The 8,558-nt window shown below is 44.6% G+C and overlaps 1 long non-coding RNA gene across 1 annotated transcript; it reads left to right on the top strand.

Annotated features, from left to right (window-relative positions):
- The first annotated feature begins 2,685 nt into the window (after positions 1-2,685).
- On the top strand, positions 2,686-4,111 carry LOC137384888 (uncharacterized). Its single transcript, XR_010977701.1, has 2 exons — positions 2,686-2,935; positions 3,480-4,111. It is a non-coding gene; the product is annotated as an uncharacterized lncRNA (long non-coding RNA).
- The last annotated feature ends 4,447 nt before the right edge of the window (positions 4,112-8,558 follow it).

Genomic DNA, 8,558 nt, shown 5'->3' on the forward strand with positions numbered 1-8,558 from the left:
TGTGTTAGTGAAGTTGTAGGTGTCCTGGCTCAATGTGTAGTGTTGCTTTAAGCAACAATATGAGTGTTGCTTTAAGCAGGTGATTTACCTTAACCAGGAAATTTGTATGTAACTCTCTCAGCTGTTGAACAGTGTAACATTCCTGCACAATAGCAGCATAGCTGGCATTAAGGAGATTCAGGGCCACAGATTTGCACAACAGTTTGAACGATAAATATCTTGACAGCCACCATCAGCACAACAGGAGCTATGATCAATGGAGCAAAACTTTGCTTCAGTCCTACTGTCGTTTTTGCCTCTGAGAGGTAGCAATACATCGCTGTGAAGTGCTCCATCCAGTGAGTTGGACAGGAAATGGACTGCACACAAACACTCAGACTGAGGATTCAGCACTCTTCTGCTACAGTTAATAAACAATAGGATTGTATGACAGTTGATTTAGGCACAGTATTTAAGATATTCACAATTTTAAAATTCATAAATGAACTACATGCTCTTTTATTTCATAAACAATACAGTGAAGTGATTGAATGGGTTGAATTTTAACATGCAAGGAGGAGGCAGGTACCAGTGCGGAGGGGGGTTAAGTAATTAAAAAGTGCCAGCGTGTCGGAAACACAATATGATCCCTCTCCTGCCATTAAATGGCATGCATTTGGAGGCCTGCGGGAAACCCTCATGGGGATGTCAGGTCTGTCATTTGCATCTGTGAAGAGCGAATTAAATTGAAATTTAACCAGGCATTTTGGCTTTAACATCGAGCGCACGGCTTTCTCGAGCTGTGTGAATCTCGCCAGGGTCAACAAGGTGAAAGCACCGTGGGGATTGATGGCTCTGTACATTAATGATTTAGACGTGAATATAGGAGGTATGATCAGTAAGTTCGCAGATGACACGAAAATTGGTGGTGTCATAAATAGTGAGGCGGAAAGCCTTAGATTACAGGATGATACAGATGGGCTGGTAAGATGGGCAGAGCAGTGGCAAATGGAATTTAATCCTGAGAAGTGTGAGATGCATTTTTGGAGGACTAACAAGGCAACGGAATATACAACGGATGGTTGGACCCTAGGAAGTACAGAGAGTCAGAGAGATCTTGGTGTACTTGTCCATAGATCACTGAAGGCAGCAGCACAGGTAGATAAGTTGGTTAGGAAGGCATATGGGATACTTACCTTTATTAGCCGAGGCATAGAATATAAGAGCAGGGAGGTTATGACGGAGCTGTATAAAATGCTGGTTAGGCCACAGCTGGAGTACTGTGTACAGTTCTGGTCACCACACTATAGAAAGGATGTGATTGCACTGGAGAGGGTGCAGAAGAGATTCACCAGGATGTTGCCTGGGCTGGAGCATTTCAGCTATGAAGAGAGACTGGATAGGCTAGGGTTGTTTTCCTTAGATCAGAGAAGGTTCAGAGGGGATCTGATTGGGGTATACAAAATTATGAGGGGCTTGGCCATGTGAGCCGCATGGAAGATGGCAGGATCCCCAAAGACACATTGTACAGCGAGCTCGCCACTGGTATCAGACCCACCGGCCGTCCATGTCTCCGTTATAAAGACGTCTGCAAACGCGACATGAAATCGTGTGACATTGATCACAAGTCGTGGGAGTCAGTTGCCAGCATTCGCCAGAGCTGGCGGGCAGCCATAAAGACAGGGCTAAATTGTGGCGAGTCGAAGAGACTTAGTAGTTGGCAGGAAAAAAGACAGAGGCGCAAGGGGAGAGCCAACTGTGCAACAGCCCCAACAAACAAATTTCTCTGCAGCACCTGTGGAAGAGCCTGTCACTCCAGAATTGGCCTTTATAGCCACTCCAGGTGCTGCTTCACAAACCACTGACCACCTCCAGGCGCGTATCCATTGTCTCTCGAGATAAGGAGGCCCAAAAGAAAGAAAAGAAATTGATAGGTTAGATAGGAAGAAACTTTTTCCCTTAGAGGAGGGGTCAATAACCAGGGGGCATAGATTTGAGGTAAGGGGCAGGAGGTTTAGAGGGGATTTGAGGAAACATTTTTTCACCCAGAGGGTGGTTGAAATCTGGAACACACTGCCTGAAGAGGTGGTAGAGGCAGGAACCCTCACAACATTTAAGAAGTATTTAGATGAGCACTTGAAATACCATTACAAACAAGGCTACAGGCCAAGTGCTGGAAAATGGGATTAGAATAGATAGGTGCTTGATGGCCAGCACAGACACGATGGGCCGAAGGGCCTGTTTCTGTGCAGTACGTCTAAAACTCTATGAGTAACAAAAATATGAGATTCTGGGAGGGGTTAGCACCACAATTGCTGCATTTTAAGCAAGGTTTGTAAAGTGATAGGTAGATATATTACACACATTAGATCAGTAGCACCTTGCATCTTTTAGTACGAATAATGTTGTGTTGTATTTTTACCCTGTGCTGTAAATTTGCTACATTACAGTGACATGATTTTTTTCATGATCAACAGCACTTTGCAAAACAAAGAACAGAAACTCCACCTAGTGGATGCAGTGTAACACTTGAATTTGTGTTTCTATTTAATGTATTATGTAATCATTCCCTGGACACGAAATTCAATCATTGGCGGAGCTTCACAGACATACCTCTATTGTAGATGTGAGGGAAGTGCTGCTGGCCGCTTCCCGTACAAGCTGCACAGGATAAGTTAACTGGTGTTGCACACGGAGGTACGTCCCCTGCGTGTGCTCAAAGAGTTTAAAGGGAAAGATCGTGATGTCACAAACGCCAACGGGCTAATGCAACACCCGAATACTAAAATCGGCCAATGAGTGTGCAGGCAACGCCTTCCTTATTCACTCCTGAAACAATAAGCGTTCGGAAGCAAAAAGGGCCCTGTTTGTGGCTATTTAATGAGCCATTCAACAAGTTGCAGCTGATGTGCTTTTGACTTACTTACGCTCAGGCAATATTGGTGAAAGCACTGTGGTGAGTTGCTGCAGGAGGTTGGAGGTTTTTGCTGACCACAGAAAGACTGAGAATTGTACAGCCTTGGATAGATATGGGGGCAGTAATTGCATTGCCACTTGCTTTGCAACAGGGCATGCAAAGAGGAGGCAGAGAGAGGAAGGCCTCTCCTTAGAAGGCCCTAACCTGAGGGGGAGTAGGCCTGAGGCCTGCAGCCACTACTTATTGTATATTTGCTGTTTTTGCATTTTACTTCTGCCTTGCTTTTGCTTTGCTTTTGATTTTTAAAAAACCTGTATTAAACCTGTAGTGAATTTTTAAAGGTTACTTGTAGACATTGATTTAAAACTAAGTGTGATTGTACTCTGATTAAGTCAAGTAATTAATCAATTATGTAATCAATGGCAATCAATAGTATTATGATTTATTAACTGTGAACTTGTATTTCCCAAGAACTTTTTCCTTTTGTTTTCATGCTGGCCAGGCCATGCACAGCTGTTGTTTTGTCTAAATTACTGTTTTTCTCTTTTTGAAAATAATTGTTGCTTTCCCACTGTTTAAACAGAAGTCAGTTTTTACAGTATTTGATGATCCTTGAACGACAGGCCAGGACAATGGATAACCTTGCACATGGGCTGATCCTGTGGTGTGGAATCAGAAGATGGAGTTTAATTGATGGACAGTATAACAGAATTGCTTGCAAGTGAGAGACGCCATCAAAGGATGTGTCAACAGCCTGAACACCTCGTAGTGCCTGTGAGAAGAATTTGATAAGGGCTCATGGTTGTTGGGCTCTTGTTTTGAGAAAATCTGGATGGAAGCCTCGGAAAGCTGGAATGGAACCAGAAATTGGACTTGAAGGAGCACCGCTTCCAATGTTTGGGGCTGCAGCCAGACTGGACTAGTCAACCACTGAAGATTACGGAGGAAGGGAAATCGACAGAGTGACAGACCAGAGAATCCACTCCCGCGCAAGGTTCTCCGGAGACTTGGTGATGCACGTACCAAGGGCGGACCGTGGTGCCATTATAGGGAGCTGTCTTAAACAGACTAATTTGGGGTTATAGCAGTTATGCTATAAGGATTTTTTTGTCTCTCTGTACTCTTCCTTTCTTTTTAATAAAGTTATCTATCTTTTCTGTTTCAATCATTAATAATTGTTTAATAATTACTCCATAAAATTTCTGTTTTAACACATTATTTGGTGTTGAGTCACTCATTCCAATTACGTCTAGAGTGCAGCTCTGAACCTAAGTGAGACTCCACAGGGGACTCTCATGCCCTACAAGGGTCTCCAGGAGCACCAGTCATATGTCGTGATAAGCCACGAGCAGTGCCGCAGGAGGCTTTTCTTTGCGAAAAGAATTAGTGATGGAGTTGTATGACATCCTTCACGATGACCTAGAGCCTTAAACCAGGGCAAGGACGACCCTCCCAATAGCTGTGACGATCGCCATTGCACTTTCATTCTTTGCAACCAGTTCTTTCCAGGCAGGAGCAGGCAACATCAGCAACGTGTTGCAGTTCGCAGTCCTTCCAGGCATCAGGGAGGGTGACAGAGGCTCTCTACAGGATCACGTAGCACTTGCACAGCAATAACCTGCTTTTTGACGCTCAGTTTGGGTTCCTCCAGGGCTACTCTGCTCCTGATTTCATTACAACTATAGTCCAAACATGGACAAAAGAGCTGAATTCAAAAGATGAGTTGAGAGTGACTGCCCTTGACATCAAAGCAGCATTTAAATGGGTATGGCATCAAGGAGCTCTAGCAAAATTGAAGTCAATGGGAATCAGGGGAAAACTCAACACTGGTTGGTCATACCAAGGAAGATGGTTGTGGTTGTTGGAGGTCAATCATCTCAGCCCCAGGAAATCACTTCAGGAGTTCCTCAAGACACTATCCTAGGCCCAACCATCTTCAGCTGCTTCATCAATGACCTTCCTTCCATCATAAGGTCTGAAGTGGGGATGTTCACTGATGATTGTACAAAGTTCAGCACCATTCGCAACTCCACAGATACTGAAGCAGTCCCCACCTGCAAACAGCAAGACCTGGACAACATCCAGGCTTGGGCCGATAAGTGACAAGCAGCATTTGTGCCACACAAGTGCCAGGCGATGACCATCTCCAACAAGAGAGAATCTAATCATCTCCCCTTGATATTTAATGGCATTACCATCACTGACTCCCCCACCAGCAACATAGACTGGTAATTCTGTGACAAGTAACTCATCTCCTGACTCCCCAAAGCCTGTCCACAATCTACAAGGCACAAGTCAGGAGTGTGATGGAATACTCTCCCCTTGTCTGCATGAGTACAGCTCCAACAACACTCAAGAAGCTCAACACCATACAGGACAAAGCAGCCTACTTGATTGGCATCCCATCTACCACCTTCAACATGCACTCCAACAACCACCAGAGCACAGTGGCAGCAGTGTGTACCATCTACAAGATGCAATGCACTAAGGCTCCTGAGACAGCACCTTCCAAGCCTGTGACCTCTACCACCTAGAAGGACAAGGGGAGCAGACGCATGGGAACACCACCACCTGCAATTTCCCCTCCAAGTCACACACCATGCTGCCCTGAAACAATACCACACAACAGACTTGTGAGAAAAGCTTCAGCTCGTAGAAAAAAGGGACAGTAGCAATGTGGATACAAAATTGGCCGAGTGATAGGAAACAGAGAGTAGTGATTAATGGATGTTTTTCGAACTGGAAGAAGGTTTATAGTGGAGTTCCCCAGGGATCAGGACCCTTGCGGTCCTGATATATATAAATGACCTAGACCTTGGTGAACGGGGCACAATTTCAAAATTTGCAAATGATTCGAAAGCTGGAAGCATTGTGAACTGTGAGGAAGAGTATGGAACTTCAAAAGGACATAGACAAGTTAGTGGAATGGGCAGACAAGTGGCAGCTAAATGCGGAGAAACGTGAAGTGATTCATTTTGGTAGGAAGAACATGGAAAGATAATATAAAATAAAGGGTACAATTCTAAAGGGGGTGCAGGAGCAGAAGGACCTAGGTGTATATTTGCATAAACAATTGAAGGTAGCAGGACAGGTTGAGAAAGCAGTTAATAAAGTATACATTAGCCTGGGCTTTATTAATGGGGGCAAAGTGTACAAGAGCAAGGAGGATCTGTTAAACTTGTATAAAACATTGGTTTGGCCTCAACTGGAGTATTGTGTTTAGTTATGGGCACCACATTTAAGGAAAGATGCGAAGGAATTGGAGAGAGTGCAGAAAAGATTCACGATAATGGTTCTAGGAATGAGGAATTTCATTTACGTAGATAGATTGGAGAGGTTGGGATGTTTTCCTTGGAGAAAAGAAGGCTGAGAGGAGATTTGTTAGAGATATTCAAAATCATGAGGGAAAACTGTTCTCACTCGTGAAAGGATCGAGACTGAGAGGGCACAGATTTAATGTATTGAGCAAAAGAAGCAAATGGTAAGACGAGGAAAGATTTTTTTCACGCAGCGAGTCGTCAAGGTCTGGAATGCACTGCCTGAGAGTGTGGTGGAGGTAGGTTCAATCAAGGCATTCAAAAGGGAATTAGATAGTTATTCCATAGAGTCATAGATTTATACAGCACAGAAACAGGCCCTGCGGCCCACCGTGTCCGCGTCGGCTATCAAGCACCTATCTACTCTAATCCTATTTTACAGCACTTGGCCGTAGCCTTGTATGCTATGGCATTTTAAGTGCTTATCTAAATACTTATTAAATGGTGAATTAAAGGGTGAAGGTGCTAAACTGGGGGAAGGCTAGTTATTACAATATTAGACAGGAAATGAAGAATTTAGATTGGGGGTGGCTGTTTGAGTGGGAATCAACATCTGACATGTGGGAGTCAGTTGATTAGAATCCAGGACCAGCATGTTCCTGTGAGGAAGAAGGATAAGTTTGGCAAGTTTCGGGAACCTTGGATAACGCGGGATATTGTGAGCCGAGACAAAAAGAAAAAGGAAGCATTCGTAAGGGCTGGAAGGCTGGGAACAGACAAAGCCCTGAGGAATATAAAGACAGTAGGAAGGAACTTAAGCAAGGAGTCAGGAGGGCTAAAAGGGGTCATGAAAAGTCATTGGAAAACAGGATTAAGGAAAATCCCAAGGCTTTTTATACGTATATAAAGAGCAAGAGGGTAACCAGGGAAAGGGTTGGCCCACTCAAGGACAGAGGAGGGAATCTATGTGTGGAGCCAGAGGAAATGGGCGAGGTACTAAATGAGTACTTTGCATCAGTATTCACCAAAGAGAAGGACTTGGTGGATGATGAGCCTAGGGAAGGGAGTGTAGATAGTCTCAGTCATCTCATTATCAAAAAGGAGGAGGTGTTGGGTGTCTTGCAAAGCATTAAGGTAGATAGGTCCCCAGGGCCTGATGGGATCTACCCCTGATTACTGAGGGAAACAAGGGAAGAAATTGCTGGGGCCTTGACAGAAATCTTTGTATCCTCATTGGCTACAGGTGAGGTCCCAGAGGACTGGAGAATAGCCAATGTTGTTCCTTTGTTTAAGAAGGGTAGCAAGGATAATCCAGGAAATTATAGACCGGTGAGCCTTACATCAGTGGTAGGGAAATTATTAGAGAGGATTCTTCGGGACAGGATTTACTCCCATTTGGAAACAAACGAACTTATTAGCGAGAGGCAGCATGGTTTTGTGAAGGGGAGGTCGCGTCTCACAAACTTGATTGAGTTTTTTGAGGAAGTGACAAAGATGATTGATGAAGGAAGGGCAGTGGATGTTGTCTATATGGACTTCAGTAAAGCCTTTGACAAGGTCCCTCATGGCAGACTGGTACAAAAGGTGAAATCACATGGGATCAGAGGTGAGCTGGCAAGATGGATACAGAACTGGCTCGGTCATAGAAGACAGAGGGTAGCAGTGGAAGTGTGCTTTTCTGAATGGAGGGCTGTGACTAGTGGTGTTCCGCAGGGATCAGTGCTAGGACCTTTGCTGTTTTTAGTATATATAAATGATTTGGAGGAAAATGTAACTGGTCTGATTAGTAAGTTTGCAGACGACACAAAGGTTGGTGGAGTTGCGGATAGTGATGAGGATTGTCAGAGGATACAGCAGGATATAGATTGGTTGGAGACTTAGGCGGGGAAATGGCAGATGGAGTTTAATCCGGACAAATGTGAGGTAATGCATTTTGGAAGGTCTAATGCTGGTGGGAGGTATACAGTAAATGGCAGAACCCTTAGGAGTATTGACAGGCAGAGAGATCTGGGCATACAGGTCCACAGGTCACTGAAAGTGGCAACGCAGGTGGATAAGGCATACGGCATGCTTGCCTTCATCGGTCGGGGCATAGAGTATAAAAATTGGCAAGTCATGCTGCAGCTGTACAGAACTTTAGTTAGAATATTGCGTGCAATTCTGGTCGCCACACTACCAGAAAGACGTGGAGGCTTTGGAGAGGGTACAGAAGAGGTTTACCAGGATGTTGCCTGGTCTGGAGGGCATTAGCTATGAGGAGAGTTTGGAAAAACTCAGATTGTTTTCACTGGAACGACGGAGGTGGAGAGGCGACATGATAGAGGTTTACAAAGTTATGAGCGGCATGGACAGAGTGGAGAGTCAGAAGCTTTTTCCCAGGGTGGAAGAGTCAGTTACTAGGGGAC

This window comes from Heterodontus francisci, chromosome 1 (genome assembly GCF_036365525.1).
Source record: "Heterodontus francisci isolate sHetFra1 chromosome 1, sHetFra1.hap1, whole genome shotgun sequence".
Lineage (NCBI taxonomy): Eukaryota > Metazoa > Chordata > Chondrichthyes > Heterodontiformes > Heterodontidae > Heterodontus > Heterodontus francisci.